The following is a 22,184-nucleotide window of genomic DNA, read 5'->3' on the forward strand; positions in this document are numbered from 1 at the left end:
GCATGTGCTGCGCTGGGATGACGCCAGCACACGCTAGCGCTCCTGCGCATGCGGCAATTCGCGGCAGCCATGCGGAGGCCCTTCGGCGCCGGTTAGCATGGCGCCAAGCCCCTTCCGCGCCAGCCAGCGCGACGCAAACCACTCTGGCCCCGGCCTAGTGCCTGAAGGAGGATTCCGCCCCCGGTTGATAAATTTTGCACTCTTTTTTGACCATAGTATTTCAATGTTCAATGAGGAAAAATACTGTCTACCATATATTTTCTCAACAATATAGATTTAAATTGTGCCTAATCCTTGTCCTCCAATCTATGACCAAGCATTAATCATTATCAAGTTGGGTGAGGTGTGAATTGGTTTCAGTTCATAGTTGTCACACCCTGCACATATGCATAAAGGTGGTGCGATAACATTAATGTTGCTTTGTAAATGTCTTCATTGATCAAGGCCAGGTGAGTCTGTTTATAATGTATAATATAACAGCATTGGGGAACAAATCATTGTATTGTGCTTCATTAATCATTAAAAATCAGTAGTTAAAGATTACCTGACAAATATCTGATGAATGGATCTCAACTGCTTGAACCTGGTTACACATAAGCCACCAAGAAAGCCTTTCCGACTCAGCAGACGTCACTAAGGACAATATTGCATAAGCCTGTTCTGCTGATACACTTTCATGCTCTATATTTCATGTCAGTAGTGACACGGTTCTGGCTCACTAAACTTACCCAATTATTTATTTTTTTCCAATTAAGGGACAATTTTAGCGTGGCCAATCCACCTACCCTGCACATCTTTTCGGTTGTGGGGGTGAAACCACGCAAACACGGGGAGAATGTGCAAACTCCACATGGACAGTGACCCAGGGCCGGGATTCGAACCCGGGTCCTCAGCGCCGTAGGCAGCAATGCTAACCATTGTGCCACTGTGCTGCCCTCTCACTAAACTTACCTATGTCCATTAATGGAGGCGTAATTAGTGGAGGCGTTAGTTATGATCTTTCAAAAGTCACTGGAATCAGGGAAAGTCCCAGAGGATTGGAAAATCGCTGTTGTAACCCCCCTGTTCAAGAAGGGAACAAGAAAAAAGATGGAAAATTATAGGCCAATTAGCCTAACCTCGGTTGTTGGCAAAATTCTAGAATCCATCGTTAAGGATGAGATTTCTAAATTCTTGGAAGTGCAGGGTCGGATTAGGACAAGTCAGCATGGATTTAGTAAGGGGAGGTCGTGCCTGACAAACCTGTTAGAGAGATAACAAATAGGTTAGACCAAGGAGAGCCAATGGATGTTATCTATCTTGACTTCCAAAAGGCCTTTGACAAGGTGCCTCACGGGAGATTGCTGAGTAAAATAAGGGCCCATGGTATTCGAGGCAAGGTACTAACATGGATTGACGATTGGCTGTCAGACAGAAGGCAGAGAGTTGGGATAAAAGGTTCTTTTTCGGAATGGCAACCGGTGACAAGTGGTGTCCCGCAGGGTTCAGTGTTGGGGCCACAGCTGTTCTCTTTATATATTAACGATCTAGATGACGGGACTGGGGGCATTCTGGCCAAGTTTGCCGATGATACAAAGATAGGTGGAGGGGCAGGTAGTATTGAGGAAGTGGGGAGGCTGCAGAAAGATTTAGACAGTTTAGGAGAATGGTCCAAGAAGTGGCTGATGAAATTCAACGTGGGCAAGTGCGAGGTCTTGCACTTTGGAAAAAAGAATAGAGGCATGGACTATTTTCTAAACGGTGACAAAATTCATAATGCTAAAGTGCAAAGGGACTTGGGAGTCCTAGTCCAGGATTCTCTAAAGGTAAACTTGCAGGTTGAGTCCGTAATTAAGAAAGCAAATGTAATGATGTCATTTATCTCAAGAGGCTTGGAATATAAAAGCAGGGATGTACTTCTGAGGCTTTATAAAGCACTAGTTAGGCCCCATTTAGAATACTGTGAGCAATTTTGGGCCCCATACCTCAGGAAGGACATACTGGCACTGGAGCGGGTCCAGCGGAGATTCACACGGATGATCCCAGGAATGGTAGGCCTAACATACGATGAATGTCTGAGGATCGTGGGATTATATTCATTGGAGTTTAGGAGGTTGAGGGGAGATCTAATAGAAACGTACAAGATAATGAATGGCTTGGATAGGATGGACGTAGGGAAGTTGTTTCCATTAGCAGGGGAGACTAGGACGCGGGGGCACAGCCTTAGAATAAAAGGGAGTCACTTTAGAACAGAGATGAGGAGAAATTTCTTCAGCCAGAGAGTGGTAGGTCTGTGGAATTCATTGCCACAGAGGGCGGTGGAGGCCGGGACATTGAGTGTCTTTAAGACAGAAATTGATAAATTCTTGATTTCTCGAGGAATTAAGGGCTATGGGGAGAGAGCGGGTAAATGGAGTGGAAATCAACCATGATTGAATGGTGGAGTGGACTCGATGGGCCGAATGGCCTTACTTCCACTCCTATGTCTTATGGTCTTATGGTCTAATGTGCTTCTGACTTTAAAAGATAACATACGTTCTGGTAAAATATGACTCAATCTTTTTCCGTACTATAAGAATTATAGTCAATTATGGTAGTCAATTAATCTCTGTTGAATTATCCATGTGAGGATTAATAAAATGGGGGCTTTTCACAGTAACTTCATTGCAGTGTTAATGTAAGCCTACTTGTGACAATAAAGATTATTTTTTTTTAATATTCATTATTCCAGCATTGTACTTTTCAGTCTACACACAATTACGCTTATTGTTTGGAATTAGTAAACAAATACTTTCTTCATTTTATTGATGTATGCAGATTAGATAAAGATCAGATAAATTGAGTGCAGAGACAAGAAAGATGTGAAAGCCTGAGTGATCTTCCTTGTTTTATCCTTTCACAGGCTGTTGGCATCACTGGCTAGGCCAGAATTTGTTGTCCATCCCTGATTGCCCTTGAGAAGATAAACGCCTGCACTGTAAATGCCTATGTTTTGAAGAAGTACTCATGTTATTTTAAGAGCTACTACTGGACCCCTTATCCAGCATCCCCCAAAATCTTACGACAGTTTGGCAGGGCCCTGATGAGGCAATAACTTGGGGTATTGTGTGCAGCTTTGGTCTCCCTGCCCAAGAAAGGATATTCTTGCCATAGAGGGAGTGCAGTGGAGGTTCACTAGGCTGATACCAGGGTTGCTGGTACTGTCGCATGAGGAGAGATTGGTTTGACTAGGCCTGTATTCACTGGAGTTTAGAACGAGATCTGACTGAAACATATAGGCGCGATTCTCCGCTGCCCAAGACAGGACGGAGAATAGCGGGAGGGCGTCCCCGACATTTTTCCCGCCCTCCCGCTATTCTCCCCCCCTCACGGCCGCCCCACGACACGAATCGCTGCTCGCCATTTTTTACGGCGAACAGCGATTCTCCCCAGGCCGATGGGCCGAGTTCCCAGGCCTTTACGGCCGTTTTTACAGCAGCAAACACACCTGCTTGCTGCCGTCGTAAAAACGGCCGCAACATGCCCGTTCTGGGCATCCAGGGCCCCGATTGGCACGGCAGTACCACGGCCGTGCCAAGGGGGGCATGGGCCCGCGATTGGTGGGCACCGATCGCGGGCAGTGCGTCCGTAACGGACGCACTCTTTCTCCCTCCGCCGCCCCGCAGGATCAGTCCGCGGGGCGGCCGAGGGAGATGACGGCCCCGCGCATGCGCGGGTTGGAGCCGTCCAATCCGCGCGGGTGACGTCATCGTGCGCGTCAGCTGGCGTGACGCTTGGCGCACGGACTTAGCGACGGTCGCTAAGCCCGCGATGCCCTGCTTCACGGGGCCACGCTCCTAGCCCCGCCCGGGGGGGAGAATCGGATCCCGGGAGGGGGCGCAGAGGCTGCCGTGAAACACGGCCAGTTTCACGGCAGCCTTTACGACTCGACGCATTTGCGGAGAATTGCGCCCATAACATTCTCACAGGACTGGACAGGCTGTTTATATATGTGGGGTTGGTTTCAAATCCAACTGAGATTCAACTTAGAGAGGGCTAGGGTCTGAAAAATAAATAAACCAAAAGGCATTGCTTAGCAGGAGGTCACTTCCCAGAGAGAGAGTAAAATTTCTTTTGTTCTTGGTTTCAATTGAAATTCACGATAGTTGGAGAGAGGGAGAGAGGGAGAGAGGGAGTAGGCACCTTCCTTAGCTCTGCTTGAAGCAGGAAAGGTTATACAATGGAGTAATGTGCAAGAAAGCAACCTGTAGATTAACTAAAGGACAATTAGTTCTAGAAATCTGGAAATAGAACAGAACGTTGTTCATGGGCATCCCAGATAAAGCTGAAAAGAAATCAGTTGGTGAGAAGGTAGATTTCTAAAGTAATGCTAAAGGTTTCCAATTTAATCCGAAAGTTTAGGATGTCTTACTACAGTCTGTGAAACAAATTGGAAAGTAATTGGGAAGACAGTATTGGCTTGATATCAGAGTGTATGGAACAGTGGAAGTTGTTTCACAGCTCCAGGGTCCCAGGTTCGATTCCAGCTTGGGTCACTGTCTGTGTGGAGTCTGCACATCCTCCCCGTGTGTGCGTGGGTTTCCTCCGGATGCTCCGGTTTCCTCCCACAGTCCAAAGATGTGCAGGTTAGGTGGATTGGCCATGATAAATTGCCCTTAGTGTCAAAAATTGCCCTTAGTGTTAGGTGGGGTTACTGGGTTATGGGGATAAGGTGGAGGTGTTGACCTTGGGTAGGGTGCTCTTTCCAAGAGCCGGTGCAGACTCGATGGGCCGAATGGCCTCCTTCTGCACTGCAAATTCTATGATATCTATGAAGACAAAGAATCCTGAAGGGTTAGTGCAAAACCCTGGATTGGATTCGCTGGTGAAAATGGAGTGCAATTTCTGTTTGCAAGTCGTTTGAAAAAGGTGGGCTAGATTATTCAATGCAAACCACTAATGGAAAGCAGGATTATGAGAGAAGATTTTAAAGGTGATTTTGAGGATGTCTGCACAGACATTCACTTGGGATTTGTTACAACACCATGGGCGAGTGCATGGGCAATTCCAGCCCCTCAGACCCCAGAGTCCCAATACAAGTGAATTATCCACTAATTCATATAAAGGTTTCTGAGATATTTGGCCCTTGACTGCATCAATGACTTACAGGCACCAGATTTGTACGTGAAACCTAACAACTGTTTATTTATAACAAAAATAGAGGTAAGACATGCAATATTTATAATAGAATAACCGGTAGCTAATCACCTGCTCTCTCCTTTTATTGTCCCACTCTCTATCCAAACCCACACACACAGAAAGGGAAAAGGGTAAGATGATAGAGATTAAAATGGAAAAAGAGAGATGAGTGTCCTTGTTGAAACCACTAGTCAGATTTTTAACAAGAATTTTCTGGCAGGTGCTTTCAGTCAGAACTCCAGGCTGCAGGATTTCCTCTAGGGAGTCACTTTCACCTTTACTAACCTGGGCCTTCACTCAAGAGAGCAGCCTCAGGCTTGTTTAATTATTATATGTCTCCAACTCCACCAGAATGTCCAACAATTTATCTGAGATAAGGACAGAGTTCCCCACATGAGAATTTAAAAGGGCTTTCAAGCAACTGACCCTGCCAGCAGCTGTTGACTGGACTGAACGTCCTGCAGTTCAATCTGATTGTAAAAAGAGAAAGGTCTTAAATTTGAAACTTTAGATAAAGTCAATCAAATAAGAGAGAGAGGGGGACCAAGGCTGTGGTCCACCAGCGTCATGATCAAACCAAAACTAAAAACAGATCACGTTTCCCTGCGCTTGGCAGAACATTCCGGAATGTTCAGCACCAATCGGCATAGGACAATCAGCTAAGAATCTGACAATGTAAAAAGTTCATTGATCAACAGCCAAATCCATCAAGATGAGCTAGCACTGATATCAAATCAAGCAACAAATGCTGCTGTAGATTCCTTTATTTTTTAAATTAAAGGTGAAGTTTGTCTTAAAGGCATTGCCAATTTTTGCCCATTGTTAAAAATTTAAATAGCAGAATAACAGAACTTAAAAGGAAAAAACATGGGACAGACAGGGATTAACAGGAGGGTCCTTATAGGTTTCAAAAAGGAGCATGTATTTGACCACAGTCACCTTGTGTGTGTCAAAGGGACATTGTGTGTTAATGAGACCATTGTAGATAAAGAGGTACTTTTTAATTCCTGCACATCTTAAAATCGGTTTGTAATTGTTAAGGTAAGGGGGGAGTACAGGAGTGTTGTATTATAATCCAAATTTTCATGCTAATAAATGTCTTTTTGTTGTCGTTAAAACTAATTAGTGGTCATGTGACTATTCCTCCATGGTTAAATAAAAAAGTAGAAGTTATGGTCTTTTGAGCCAGGGTTCCATTCTGGGATCTTCCCATCCAGTTATAACAGCAACTGGAGCGTATCAGCTTTCTGATATTAAATGTTTTCATCAGGTAGCTGGAAGACCCGAATTTCCCCATTTCTGGCAGCCAGGCATCCACTATTCAGCTGATCTTCAGTGCCTCCTGCAATATCAGTTGAGATATAGCAGGAGGACCAGCTCTCATTCTCTGCCTGCCCATTGTATTCTGTGCTCTCTTCTTCTCCAGGAGAGAAATTAGAGACCGGCTTGGGCTTGTGTTGAATGGATGGATTGAAAGCATTGATTGAGCGTGGCTACGAGGAAAAGGCATGACTTTGCATAGGATGAGGATGAGTGCCCGAGATGGAGAGACAGATGGAATATGATGCAATGCGTAGACAGGGAGGGATGGGTAGATTTGCAACATAGGTTGGTGAGAGGAGTTGTTGTGCTGGAGTAGACTCGAGAAGGCAGAGTGAGGGATTTGACATGATGTCTATCAGGCGGTAGGTGAATGCACCATTACTCTTCCTTTTCTTACTCTACTTAAGTCAATGAAACACTTTCTATATTGTATCCAGAAGCTTGACATCATGCTCCTCCAGCTGATCTCATCTGCGACTTCCAAATATGCCTTCTTGTCTGTTGTCAGCATTTCCCTCTTATCATTAGGGAACTTGGGACCTCGCATTCTCCAGCTACAGGGAGGTGTCGCTGACTATCCTGGCTCCATTTATTCTCGTTGACTCCAAACTCCTTCAAATTATGTGCTTGGATAGTTTGTTTAAAGAGTGAAGTTGAAATCTTGCCAATGGGTTTAGTCATCATGCCACTGACCCCAATTGTTCAGGAAATCTGGAAAAGATGTGGTAATGATGGGATAAAAATGACAGTGATGGACAAACTGACTGACTTTGTGAGATCCCATTCACTTCTGGACTCCCTGGGCCAGGTTCTCTGTTTCTGAATCTAAGTGTTGATGCCAACGAAGAATCCGTGGACTTTCAAGTCAGAAAAATTGGCACCACACCTGCACCGATTCTGTTACCGGTGAGGGGCTAGCACCTGTGCCACGTGGAACACCTTCGAAACATACATAAAATGGTACGGGAATCTCCGGGTCCATGGTGGACACATGCAGGGCTGACAAGCTGCAGCGCACTTAAACAATACATCCCCCACACACAATGATTGGGGCCAAAAAATGGGACAGGTTGTGCTGGAGCGCGCATACAGATGATGGGTCGGCTAGGGCCAGAGGGCACCCCTCCGGGGGGGGGGGGGGGGAGGGGGGGGTCACCTATATGACCCAGGGCACCAGGTATAAAATGTGTTATCAGCGGCCATCCCAACCCCACAGCCACCCTCCTAGCCACCCGCAGTACTCCCCCAAGCCTTGGTAGAAGCCCATGACCAGCGGCACGGCTGTTGGTGAAGTATGGCGGTGCTAGACACTGTCCGTATGCCCTCTCTCTCTCTCAGCAGCCACCACGCCAGGTTCACAATTTGTGAGAGCACACGTGGACTGCGCCGTCGTGAATTCTGCCCATCGGAGGCGGAGAGTCAAGGGTGGGCCAACTAATGATATTCAAACGGTGTTTCAACTACACGCGGCATGCATCGCATTGACACAGTTTTCGAGGATGCGAAGCATCCCGATGTGGCGTCAAACCAACGGCTCCTGCTGCGATTTCGGCATCGGAAGCTATTCTCCGCCCAACCACACGGACAGATTTTGGTGTCGGCTAACAGAGAATCCCGCCACCTGTTCCCAGAACATCATAACTATAGGATCCAGTCCTCCATCTCTCCATCTGCTGGTTCGTCCAATTCATCACTCAATCTGTCACTCTGCAGCTCCTCTCTGCTTACTGTATGTTTAAAATATGATTTTTATTATTCTTACTAAGACTCTTGCCACAAAAAGATAAAAGCAAATTACAGCAGATGCTGGAATCTGAAACAAAAACAAAAAATGCCGCACAATCTCAGCAGGTCTGATAGCATTTGTGGAGAGAGAACAGAGCTAATGTTTTGAGTCTGGAGGTGTTCAAATTCAAGAGGAACCTAGACAGTGCTAATAGAAAGAAATGATTCCCATTAGCAGGAGCCCCGAGATCCAAAGGACACCAATATATGGCGGATGGCAAAAAGACAACAACATGAGGAAAGAGCTCTTTGTGCAGCAAATAGTTAGGATATGGAATGCATTGCCTCAGAGTGTGATGGAGGGAGATTGAATCATGGTTTTCAGAAGAAAATTGGATAAGAACCTGAAGAAAAATAAAATGATGGGGAAAGTTCTGGGTAGTGTGATGAGCCGATTTGTTCTTGCACAGGGCTGGCATAGACAGGAGGGATCGAATGGTCTCTTTCTGCACTGAAGCTGTTCTATGATTCTATTCTATGCTTCAAATATAATCTTTTCTAACCTCAAACATGGAAGATTGCTGCCCTACTGTGGCATTAGCATGCCAGCCAATTTTGCTATGGGTGCAAGACTTTGAGGACAGAGTGAGTAGTCAGCAGTGTGAGCGGACAGGGGCCTGTAAGTAGCATGAAAAGGGTGCGTTTAAAACAAATACTGCATCAATCTTGGTCTGAGTCACGCCGATCCCAAGGGGAACACCCCGACTCCACAGAGTCGGCACCAAGTCATTCCCGCTACTCCCCGGGCCCAGGCAACAAGCCTGAAATTATGGAGCATTTTAAAATTTTACTGTCTCGCTAACCTCCTCGACAGCCATGGTGCCCAGGCCCACTTGTAAGTACTTGCACCAATTTGCGCCTGCATGACTTCTGTCTAAGAGGGCAGAACATTGCGGAAGGGTGGAGCATACTGTGTCCAACCCACTTATGATGTTGAAATCCATGCAAATGATGGCTTTGCATGGATCTCCTGGCACGGGGCACAAACTTAGATTTAGCTGCCAGTGAGGGACCTTATCTGTGTGTGCAGCACAGTAGCATAAGTGGCTAGCACTGTGGCTTCACAGCTCCAGGGTCCCAGGTTCGATTCCCCGCTGGATCACTGTCTGTGCAGAGTCTGCACATTCTCCCTGTGTCTGTGTGGGTTTCCTCCGGGTGCTCCGGTTTCCTCCCACAGTCCAAAGACGTGCAGGTTAGGTGGATTGGCCATGATAAATTGCCCTTAGTGACCAAAAAAGGTTAGGAGGGGTTATTGGGTTACGGGGATAGGGTGGAAGTGAGGTCTTAAGTGGGTCGGTGCAGACTCGATGGGCCGATGGGTTCTGTCAATTCTCCCAAAAGTGAACAAAGTCCCATAGCGAGCACGTTTACCCAGCTGTTTCCCACCACTTACAGAGCCCGAAAACACATGGCTATTCAATAAGACACATGTTACATAAGGGGCCAGAATGGGGAACGTGCAGCTGAGGCCGCATATAATCCTGTTTTCTACAGTGTGGAGCTCCGCTCGCTAGAATTCCCCAGTGTAGCAAGAGATCAGAATGCCATTTTTAAATGGTGCCCTGGTCTCCAACCCCCCTGAAGCAATCCCCCAACCTCTCCACAGCCTAAAAACACCATGGGACCCCAGACCACCCCAGATCCTCATAAGTGTTATTCCATCTGGTCCTTGTTTGTGCAGACAAGTGCTGAATAACAGTCATCTGAGACCTTTGAGGTAAAGGGCATGAATCCCAAAGCCTCAAGTACCTCAGGAATCTGCACATTAGAGTGAGACTAGCTATCTCGCTCTGATATGCAGATTTGCCAAAAAGTGATGCAACATCTCGCGAGATCGTGTTGGATCTCACAAGACTTTGCAAGTTGGGTAGATCCCGGGAGTGTGGTCTCCTGGATTTTATTGGCCATGCTGCGCCACAGTGTGCTGCTTTTCTGGTGCAATTTGGCCATTGGATCACCCGCTATGTGACTGACCAATATTTTCAAATTAGTGTGTACTATAAGTGTACTAAAGGGAATTAATTTGTGATTCTCCAAAATCATTTGTATTGAACTCATAGTCAACTGCAAATGGAAATATCCATCCCAATGCTCAGGGTTTGATGTAACAGGACAACATTGAACCCTTGAGTCATCCAGTCTTCTGCAGCTTTCTCTCTGGTTTAATATTCCTGTACATCATTGAGTCAGCACAGATCCATTGATATAACTCAATGAAGGAAAGGCAGTTCTACCAGTGTTGTAATCAACCAAAACCAGCAAGAATATATAAATTAATCATTGAACTTAATGGTAATTTTGAGAACATGTTGTGCACAAAATAGTGACAGTACTTGTCTGCATAAAAATAGTCACTGCACTTCAAAACAATTCTTCATGAAATGCTGAGATTTCTGAAAGAAGCAAACCTTTATTTCAAAGATATTACAATCATAACACAGTTTTTTTCATGAACACAGAATAAACCAGTGTACGGATTTAAATATGAACCCGGTGGAACAGGCACACAGAGCAGAAAGGTGCTCGGTTTGATTGTGCAGTGGTAGTTAATCTCAGTCACACAGGATAATACAGAAATTGTTTCAGTTCTGTTGGACTAGGAGAGGTAAAGTTAGCTGGGGCCATTCCTGATTGGTACCCAATGACTGCAACTGGAAAATACAAACTTAACAATAATAATAATCTTTATTGTCACATGTAGGCTGACATTACGATAGCACGGTAGCATTGTGGATAGCGCAATCGCTTCACAGCTCCAGGGTCCCAGGTTCGATTCCGGCTTGGGTCACTGTCTGTGCGGAGTCTGCACATCCTCCCCGTGTGTGCGTGGGTTTCTTCCGGGTGCTCCGGTTTCCTCCCACAGTCCAAAGATGTGCAGGTTAGGTGGATTGGCCATGATAAATTGCCCTTAGTGTCCAAAATTGCCCTTAGTGTTGGGTGGGGTTACTGGGTTACGGGGATAGGGTGGAGTTGTTGACCTTGGGTAGGGTGCTCTTTCCAAGAGCCGGTGCAGACACGATGGGCTGAATGGCCTCCTTCTGCACTGTAAATTCTATGATTCTGTGATTAATGTCCAAAGATGTGCAGGTTAGGTTGATTGGCCATGATAAATTGTCCTTCGTGTCCAAAATTGCACTTAGTGTTGGGTGGGGTTACTGGGTTATGGGGATAGGGTGGAGGTGTTGACCTTGGGTAGGGTGCTCTTTCCAAGAGCTGGTGCAGACTCGATGGGCAGAATAGCCTCTTTCTGCACTGTAAAAATTCTATGATTAACACTGCAATTAAGTTACTGTGTAAAGCCCTAATCGCCACATTCTGGCACTTGTTCGGGTACATAGAGGGAGAATTCAGAATGCCCAAATTACCTAACAGCACATCTTTCAGTACTTGTGGGAGGAAACCGGAGCACCCGGAAGAAACCCACACAGACACGGGGAGAACATGCAGACTCCACACAGACAATGACCCAAGCCGGGAATCAAACCTGGGACCCCGGAGCTGTGTTGAGTGAGAATGGTCAAGCAACTGAGATATATGCGAGTGCATGGGTCTCATAGGGCAGTATTCAGTTAAGCCTTCACCTTCAGGTGATGAGAACACTAAATTAATAATGATTGTGCCTGTTTATGAATTAGAAAATATATAGGGGCCAAAATTATCTTTTGCCACTGCAAAATGGGGACAAGGAACAATCCCTGAGCAGAACAGACAGGCACAAGATCCATCTAAACCTTCATTTTGAAATTATTGATAGTGAATATTTCTCTAACTCAAAGATATCTGAAAGTTGGAAATATATTAACTATAGAATGTCTTTGCCAAAAACAAAGCCAAAAGAATGCTTGTCAGACTGTTATTTTAGTATAAACAGGCCTTGATTCTATGGCTTTAATTCTTGAAGTCTAGACACTCTGGCCAGGCAGACAGAAACCCTTTGCAATGCTGCAGTCTCTACTGTGACACTGTTAGCAAGAAATTAAACTAACAGTTTTGCTTCAGAGAAAATAAAATAAACATTACCAAAAGCCTATTTGAAGTTTTAACCACAATGGTACGAGGCCAAGTGGGCTTTGTCTCAAAGATATGTGTATTTAGCAAGAAGCTCCTTCTGGCAGCCAGCTTTTGCCCTTTATGAACTCCACCCTTATTCCAAATTGAAGCACATTGGGCTGGACACATCTGCACAGATTTTATAGTTAATAGAACGGAATCCTTATATTGCTCCCAGCTGGATGTATAGCAATTAAGGTTTTTTTGCCAAAAGAAACAGACATTAACTTGTCAAATTTAATTTCCAGAGAAACACATACATTTTCCAGGTAACAAGAATGTGGACATCACCTTTCAGAAAATAAATACTTTCATGATATTCATGATTTCATGAATTTATGTTATACCTGTGCAAGTTATTGTCAGCATTCTTTTGAACTTTATTGCTGCAGTATTACTTGGAGTTACACAATAAGCAACATACAAGCAAAGCATTTCATTCCATCCTGTTAGTGGTAATTTAGAACTCCCATAGTGTGCTGCTACAGGGGAGAATGAAAGAAAAATTTCAAGCTAAGGTGCATGGGAATGACAGTACTATTCAGTCTAGTTTTTTTAGCATTGAATATTTCTTGGTCTTCTACTGGCGCAGCCAGTTTGTGCATGGCAAAACCGCAAAGACAGGAGATAAACAACCAGATAATGGTTTGGATTTTGTGTAAGTGGTAATAGTGAGGCTAATTGCACCCACCGTTGTTCTGAAGTAAAACTGACAGCAATTCTGCAATCTGTCCATACAAATTAAATGCTGAAATCCAGAAGCGGCTGTCAGAGATACCTCTTTCCACCACAGGGACTGCTGTAATAGAACCTGCCAATTAGCTTCGCATTGAAATCAATGCAAAGATGTGAACTTGTAGTCCTTGCCCACTTGTTGGCCAGTAAAGGCACCAGAAACATTTGGGACTGGTGCAGTCAGATGATATTGACTTTTTAACAGTCAAACAACCTTTCCAGATCCTCAAATTGTAATTTAATTAATATTAAAAGAAATGTGGAGCTTCATTCCTTCAGGAATGAATAAGTGCTGCAGATTTTATTTGATAAAAACTAAAATTTAAATCTATTTTACATTTCCTGGTTTAAACTCTATTTGTGAGGAATCCTCACGCTGGTTGAAAGTGCCGCTGTTTCTTGCTCGGCTCATACATGTCACACATGTCTTGAGGAGGATGCTGAGCTGGATTGGATGCCGGCTTGGTGAAAATCTCCACCAAGGGGCAGCACGGTAGCATTGTGGATAGCACAATCTCTTCACAGCTCCAGGGTCCCAGGTTTGAATCCGGATTGGGTCACTGTCTGTGCGGAGTCTGCACATCCTCCCCGTGTGTGCGTGGGTTTCCTCCGGGTGCTCCGGTTTCCACCCACAGTCCAAAGATGTGCGGGTTAGGTGGATTGGCCATGATAAATTGCCCTCAGTGTCCAAAATTGCCCTTAGTGTTGGGTGGGGTTACTGAGTTATGGGGATAGGGTGGAGGTGTTGACCTTGGGTAGGGGGTAGGGTGCTCTTTCCAAGAGCCGGCGCAGACTCGATGGGCCGAATGGTCTCCTTCTGCACTGTAAATTCTATGTAAAAAAAAAACCCATGAAAACCTTGTGGGCCACTGTGGATAAGATGAAAAGCAACCACCATTCCTTTTCTGCTGGCAAACCTCGGAGAAACATCTCATACAAAGGATAACACCTGTCACAATTCAGTGCTACGCTCAAGTGTCAGCCTAGATTGTGTGCTCTGGAGTGGGGTTTGAATCCTCAATCTTCTAACGCAGAGTGCCTACATGGAGCCAAGGCTGACAACTAAACTGAAGCCCTGGGCTTTGAGCGAAGTCTGAATCATTTTACGTTACTATTATTCAATTGCTCTCTCAGGTGAAACATTGAGATCCTGCTTCCATTTGTGGCAGTTCCTAATGAATGTTCCAGTAAATTAACAGTGGCGGATTAAGTGCCAAAATGAGTCAAACGGTGCTTTAATAAGATTTCAATGTTTAGCTGGTATCACTTCTATCCACCTTACTCTGTAGAATAAAATGAACACTTTTATCTCTGTGCTGGAATGAAGCACCAGTTAAATTTGCAATGAGTCTGATGACGACTGAAGCTTCAGTGAGCACTGTTCAGTGAACATCTTTGTGTGGGATGTTAAACTGAGACCTTGCCTAGCCTTAAGGTGGATAGAAAGCTGATGACAACTGTAGACTGGTATAATTTACATTTTTGAACATATTGTAGTTCCTGCAATGCAACAGAACAGTGAAGACGTAAAACCAGATGGTGGCCCAGATTCAGGAATGGTGCCCTAGGATTGGAATTTGAAAATTGCCAATCTATTAGGAAGGAAGGGACGGAGGGAGGAAGGGAGGAAGGAAGGAACAGTTTAACTTCAATTTCGGGAAAGCTGATGGAATCAGATGCAGATTTACTGAGCATTTAAAAAGGTGTCTAGTGTGTTGGGTAGGCTGGGTCTATGTGGACTGCGTTTGCAGGCCCGGGCACCGAGCAGGGAAGCTCTGTCAGGTCCTGCGATCTCAAATCGCAGCATCACTTTCAATGACCTATTGGATACTCCAGGTTGGCATGAGCCACTGGCAGCAATGGCATTGCCATTGTAGTCGAGGAGCTGGCAGGCCGGTGGAAGAATGCTTGGTCTGACGTGGATGGTGTTGAGGTCGGATTTTGAAATGAGGTTCGCTGAAGCGCCGGTGTACAGCTTGAAACGGATGCCTAGATGGATCAAAAAGGACTGAAAAGTTTCATCCTTACCCTGAAGCTTCTGCTGGATAACGTACCGTTCAAAGCTCTCATTCACCTCAATGTCGCAGTGGCTGTCGAACTTCAGCAGGACTGTTTTAAATTTCGTCTTGTCTTCGCCTTCAGCGAATGTAAGGGAATTGTAGATGTGGATAGCGTGGTCACCGGCTGTAGAAAGGAATAGGGCAATCTTTCTGGCATCCAATGCGGCCTCGAGGTCGGTGGCTTCAAGACAGAGTTGGAACTTCTGTTTGAAAATCTTCAAGTTTGCACCGAGGTTGCCGGCGATGCGGAGCTGCGGAGGAGGGCGGATGCTGTCCATGCTACCGGATGGCTGATTGCTGGTCAACGCTGATTACCTCAAGGTGAGTCCGTCAATTCTCAGCAGCCAGACCTGGTACCATGATGTGTTGGGTAGGCTGGGTCTATGTGGACTGGGTTTGATGCAGTGTAGAGAGAGACAGGCTTCCAACACTTGATGAGATGCAACACGATTTTATTTAACATCTAACTATATTAAATGCATAACTGTGGGTTAACATTATGCTGACTTGACTGGAGACCTGAGGCTAGCCTGACCAGGCTAACTGACTACCACATGGTGTTTGCACTGGCTGCTGCTCACGAGCTCTGACTGTCTCACAGGCTGGATCCCGAGAGAGCGAGAAAGCTGGTGCCCTCTGCCTTTATAGTGGTTGTGTCCTGTCTGGTGATTGGCTGCTGTGTTTCCTCACTGGTCATCCTGTGTGTCAATCACTGCCTGTCTGCACTCCTTCATATACATTGATGTATATTATGACAGTGTCAACTGATCAAACAAGTCAGTATGGATTTGTGAAAGGGAGGTCATATCAGACCAAGCTAGTTGAATTTTTAAAAAAATCACTATAGCAAGTTGGATAGGGAAATGGCCACCAAATTAGATTGAAGGTAAGTTATGTCATGATCTCTGCATGTGTTAGTACATGATTAGTTAATGTGCAGTCAGTGCAGACAGATGGTCATTAGGTGGCAACACTAACAGGACCTATATAAGGAGTTTCCCGCTCTTTTTGTAGGTCAGTGTGTGTGTAATGCAGCTAGAGTAAAGACGCAACAGATCAGAGTGCAGTATATTATCATATTGTTAGTTTTATCTAATCTCAGTTAATTATATTGCTAGTCAAAGTATTAAAGTGAAAGAACTCACAAGCATATTATTACATTACTCAATAAATAATTTGTCATCAACTGGAAGACTTGTCCATGTAACCTCACTTAACCTTTTGGATACTAAGGGGCAATTTATCATGGCCAATCCACCTAACCTGCACATCTTTGGACTGTGGGAGGAAACCGGAACACCCGGGGGAAACCCACGCACACACGGGGAGAATGTGCAAACTTCATACAGACAGTTACCCAAGGTCGGAATCAAACCTGGGTCACTGAGGCAGCAGTACTAACCACTGTGCCACTGTGGCATAGATGATAATATCTACAAGCTCTTCACACTTGGTTTTGCAACTGAGACTGGAGGAAAAGGAAAATGGTTGGAGGAGGGAGTCACAGGCTATCTTTATTTTCCAAGGTGATCTTGGAGGAGGAGGAAGGTTTGGCTGAGAACAATATGTAACCGTGTTTAGAATAATCAACTCAGATCTGGTATTGTGATGAGGTCTGTTATGTGCCAGATATTCTCTCGTCTGTTCAGATTATTCCTAATTGTGGAGGGCATTTGCAAGATTTCGGTGCAAAGCATGCATTGAAAAAGAATACAAAAGGCCACAATTATTTCTTCAGTGATGTTGTTCTTCTTGGCAAAAGCTAATACCTTGAGACTCAGCAATTCATAATCAACCATGCTGCAGAAAACAGCAATAGAATTCATCATCAGTACTGTGCCTTTAACATGCAGCAAATATTCTGGAAACTATAGATAGACTAATGGGAAATTGATGCTAAGCCAGGAAAAAAAGAGATCAGGAAGTGTGGCCAAAAATGTGGTTGAGGTTATTGATTTGGAGGATGATTTTGAAGGAGAGAAAAGTGTTGAGAAAAGGGGTTTAGGAAAGAAATTACAGCAATTCGGAGTCAAATGGTTAAAGGTCCCGCTGCCAGTGTGGGGCAAGAAAATGAATGCTGCGCAAGAGGGCCAGCATCAAAATAATGGAAAGTTCTGGAGTGAATGTAGGACAAAAGGAGGTCACAGAGATGGGTGGAGAAAAATATATTCAAAGACAAGGATATCAACGCAGCGAAATATCAGTTAATGCCATTCTAAATATATTTTGTTGATATCGAAAAATATACCTTTGACAATCGAGGCCATTCAACTTGGTTCCAATCCTGACCCTTTTTAAAAAGAATCCACCAACCTCTCTGACCAGGAAAGGCAGATTTGTGTTTACTGAAGCAATAGGGATTAGAGTGTATTCTTCAGCTATACAATTAATTTTATCTCATAATTCTGTTTCAATCTGTCTTCTAGCAGAACATTGAGAGCCAGTTTGGCAATAAGTTGAAACAAAACCAACGCATTCACCCTCTGACTGTGCGCTAGATTCATCAGACCTCGATGTTTTCCTGTCACAAGGAAAAGGTATGATAACAAAGATGTAAATTCAGTAAATTAAAAATATCAGGTGAGAGATAGTGCATAAATTCTGCAGACCAATTTTATGTAGTTTAGACAGTTCCAGTGCTGTACTGTTCTAATTCTAATTCTAATTCTAAAACCTCCTTTGGAACCTTATGACAGTATTAATCATTGCAGTTAGTTGATGTAATATTTTGCAGTGCCATCTGTTGGTCGACAGGATAGACTACATAAAAAGACAATTACACAATCAGATCATCTTCCATAAGTTAGTGTACCCTTTATGTAATAATAGTCGCCTAATTTGAGTCTTCTGGCAATTTTAATTGAAATAATGCAATAAAAAAGACTCCCACTGAAATTGCATTCAAAATCCATTGACTATTGCAGACCTCTTAATTCAATTTCCCAACCCGAATAGGTCTTAACTGGAAGAAACTGATGCTTAAAGCAAATTCAATAGGTTTCAGAAAGCTTGCTTCGTTAACTTTCTGGGACTATCTAACCCTGTCTTATATGAAAAGGCAAATTAATTCACCATTGGATTTAGAAATTATCTCTATGTCTGTTTTGTGGAACAAATTCAATAACCATCAAACAAACAAATCCAGTTCGAGAGAGATAACGGGCTGGATTCTCCTTTTCTGCGACTAAGTTTTGACGCCACCAGAGAATCGGTGGACTTTTGCAACAGTACAATTGGTGACGCACCTGCACCGATTCCGCTACCGGTGGGCGGCTAGCACCGGTGCCGCGTGGAACACCATCGATTCCCATGGAAAATGGTGCGGGATTCACCGGGTCCATGATCGATGATGTTGCCGTCCAACAGGTTATCCAACAGCGACGAGTTTCCAGTGTCCCTTTAAAAGTCCCTCTTCCCATCAGGTGTTCATAGATGAGGAGCATGGGGCTAACTGCAACAAAAGTTTTTGCTGAAAACTGAAAACAGGGGTGCAGTCTATAACAACTAGACCCATCAATATGCTGCTTCATCAATGAGGTTCCCACATGTGCCCACATGTCTCTAGACCTGGACAACATTCAGGCTAAATCGACAGGTGATAAATAACATTTACACCACGCATGTCAGAAAATGATAATATCCAGGAAAATGAAGTCCGACCACCTCCCCTTGACATTCAATGCAATTACCATAATTGAATTCCCCACCGCCCCCTCCCCACCCCTATCAACACTGACCACAAAGTTAGCTGGACTAGCCACCTAAATACTGTGACTACAAGAGCTGGCCAGAGGCTGGATATGCCACAGTGCGCATCTCACCTCCCGGCTTTCCGAAGCCTGCCCGCTATCTACGAGGCATTCATCAGGAGTGTAATCGAATATTCTCTAATTGCCTGGATGAGTGCAGCTCTAACAACATTCAAGAAGCTCAGCAACATCCAGTAAAAGTAGCCCACATGATTGGTGTGCCATTCACAACATTGAACATTCATTCTCTCTGCCACTCGGCCATTGGCACACAGTGGGAGCTGTGTGTAGCATCCGTAAGATGTACTGTAGCAACTCACCAAGGCTTCTTCGACAGCTTCTCCAAACCTTGTTACTTCTACCACCTAGAAAGGCAGCAGGCATGGGTATGAGATTTGAATCCATTGCCACTGTTGCTAAATAAGTTCTAATGTCAGGATTGCTGACTGATATTCACATTGTTGATGCTGTGCAAGAGGATACTGCTTTTAGTGAGATTGAGGAGATTAAAGTGAATCGATCCAGAAGTTGAGAAATCAGCAGGGCTCTTCATTGCCAAATGTCTGTCTTGTATAATTGCTGGGCAAGTGATCACTCACCATGTCAAATATCTTAATAAACATTTTCTCTGCAGTAAATAATCATTTTTAGATGATTTTGTTGTCAGTTGTAAGCATACTGCAATAACAGAATATTTTGAAATGTCTGAATTTTACATTGCACAACTTGGACTGTGGTCAAGTTTCAATCACAAACATTCAATCATTGCTTTGATGTTTTATGAGTTTTTTTAGTGTTTCAGCAGTGTTTTATTGTACTACTTCATCAAAATCACTTAATTCCAACTGCTGGGTAATTCTTTTTTTTTAGCGATCAGCAATTTTGTATTCGTAGCATTATCAATTACAGTGGTCGTAACTCTCTCAGACTCTCCTGAAGCCTCAGGGCTCTATTATTTATAAATATTATTTTAAAAAAGTGAAGTACAATTTATTGGTGAGTTTTCTTTCCGGGGTGCTATCCGCTGATGATGAAATGCATTAATAATTCCTGTGTGTAAAGTAGTGAGGGGAAACTCCCTCGATAAATATTATTTGGTGTTTGTAAATGATTTCATAATCCAGAAGAAAAAATTGCTCCTGCTCCAAGTAAATCGCAGTTTCTAAAAATGGATTGTGTTGATGGTGAGACATTGTCTGTGAATTGCTAAGCAACAGACATGCAGTTAATGGTAGGCAGAAAGCCAAAGAACCTCAGCAGCTGAATATCTGGGACAAAAGAAGATAGCACTCAAAACACTCAGCAGGTCAATCAGTATTGGTGGAGAGAACTGACAAATTAATGTGCCATGTGTAGACCTTTCATCGGAACGGATGGATATTACAGATAAACAGCAATTGAAAAAAGAACAAAACGAAGGGAAGGCGAAAATAACGCATACTCTTGAGGAATAAATAGATTTACTGTAAAATGCCCAAGTGGAACAAGGCTGGTTTACTGGCTTATTTTAACTGAGGCAATAGAAGCTATAATGAAATAAATCAAACGCATTTACAAGACTCAGAAAGTATGTGAATAGCTGCAATGTTGGGAACAAGACAAGTGGAATAGAAGCACAAGAAAGTAAAGATGTAAATTAAAGCCCAGCAACCCAGCAGCTTAAGAGAACAAAAAAGCATGTCAATACTTAAGGTACAGGCTACCTGTTGATAAACGCTCTGCAGTTGGGTCCACAATCCAAGCAGCAAAGTGTGCCTCCTCTCACTCACCACCTCCCATCGAAGAGAAAGTGGGAGCTTTAGTGCGGCTCTGTAACTACTACCTGATGTGTTCACTTCATCAACACCGATTGACTTGCTGAATGTTCCCAGCAGCTTTACCTTTGATGCAGCGAGTGGTGTAAAAATAGCACCCTCCTCAGAATCTGTTAATCCTGTTAATTTGAGCAGTGAGTCTGATACTGATAGTGAGATGCCAATCTGATTGGTTTGGAGCAGCACTGCACGATTTAATATGTTCTAAATTCTACGTGATTGTGTGTCCTTATACATAAACATTGCACTGTATCCATTTTTGCATTCCCGTATTTACAAGAGCATATTATGGATATTTCCTTTTCCATTTTGGTTCCTGTAGAGATCTGCTGAAAGGCTGGGATACGGCAGATGGGATGGGAGGAGACTAATGAGGATTGGTTGAATGGCCCATTTCACTGCTGCATATTCTACATAATTTAGCCCCAATCCCTCCATGAATGAGCCAGATGTGAATCTTAAATGATATTTTTATACAACATACAAACAACATAAGATCCATTCATCAATTAGCCTATCATATACAATTGTGAAAACATATGCGTCACAAATTTATACATTCTCTACTCCACCCAAATCCATGTGATCTTCTGGGAAGGGCAAAAACAAGGGCCAGCTGTTTAGGGTGGCAGAGTTTCCTGTCCCCCATACTTGTTGGAAAGGAATAGAATCATAGAATACTTTACAGTGTATCCCCGTAACCCAGTAACCCCACCTAACCTTTTGGACACTAAGGGACAATTTAGCATGGCCAATCCACCTAGCCTGCACATCTTTGGACTGTGGAAGGAAACCAGAGCACCCAAAGGAAACCCACACAGACATGAGGAGACCGTGCAGACTCCGCACAGACAGTGACCCAAGACGGAATCAACCTGGGATCCCTGCACTGTGAATCAACAGTGATAACCACTGTGCTACCGTGCCACCCTGCACATGCTAGAAGAAAGTTTTTAGATTTTCTTTCCCCAATATTGGCCTGGATTTTCATCTTGGCCTGAATTTTATGCTCCCCCATGAGCAAGTTTTCAGGTGAGGCACGGGCATCAAATAGCACAGATGGGCTTTCCACCCACCCTGACGTCTCAGCAATTTTACGTTGGAGCAGGTGAGGCGTCAGATGGGCTGCCACTCCTGTCTCAATTCATGCCATTAAGGGCCTTTCCCCAGCCACCCTCAATTTTTGTCTAGTCATTGTTTCATGGCATGGCTCATCTAACTTTAGATGAATATACATTATTATTGGCAAACTTTGTTTCCACCTTTATTGCTTTTTCTGAAAGGCAGATGTATGTTGACCATTTTTCATATCCACATGCATAAAAAAGTAGTCTGCCAAATTAAACATCAGTTGCAAACATGAATCCAGTGTCCCAACATATTAAGATCCATCTGAACCTATTTAACATTGTCTATTGTCTTAACACCTGCACAGGTCTTAGATTAACCTGCACAGGAAGTTTGTGGTCCCAGCATTCATGTCTCGATCATCAATAGCAACAGTAGTAAAT

General features: G+C 44.0%; 1 protein-coding gene across 1 annotated transcript in view; it reads right to left on the minus strand.

Annotated features, from left to right (window-relative positions):
• The window catches only part of LOC119968661 (peptidase inhibitor 15-like), a 111,013-nt gene extending 90,394 nt beyond the window's left edge, over positions 1 to 20,619 (minus strand). Inside the window, exon 1 of the mRNA XM_038801277.1 lies at positions 20,563 to 20,619. The gene's annotated coding sequence lies outside the window, so the exon portion shown is untranslated. The remainder of the gene's footprint in view (positions 1 to 20,562) is intronic.
• Positions 20,620 to 22,184: the final 1,565 nt, after the last annotated feature.

Source organism: Scyliorhinus canicula, chromosome 7 (genome assembly GCF_902713615.1).
Source record: "Scyliorhinus canicula chromosome 7, sScyCan1.1, whole genome shotgun sequence".
Classification (NCBI taxonomy): domain Eukaryota; kingdom Metazoa; phylum Chordata; class Chondrichthyes; order Carcharhiniformes; family Scyliorhinidae; genus Scyliorhinus; species Scyliorhinus canicula.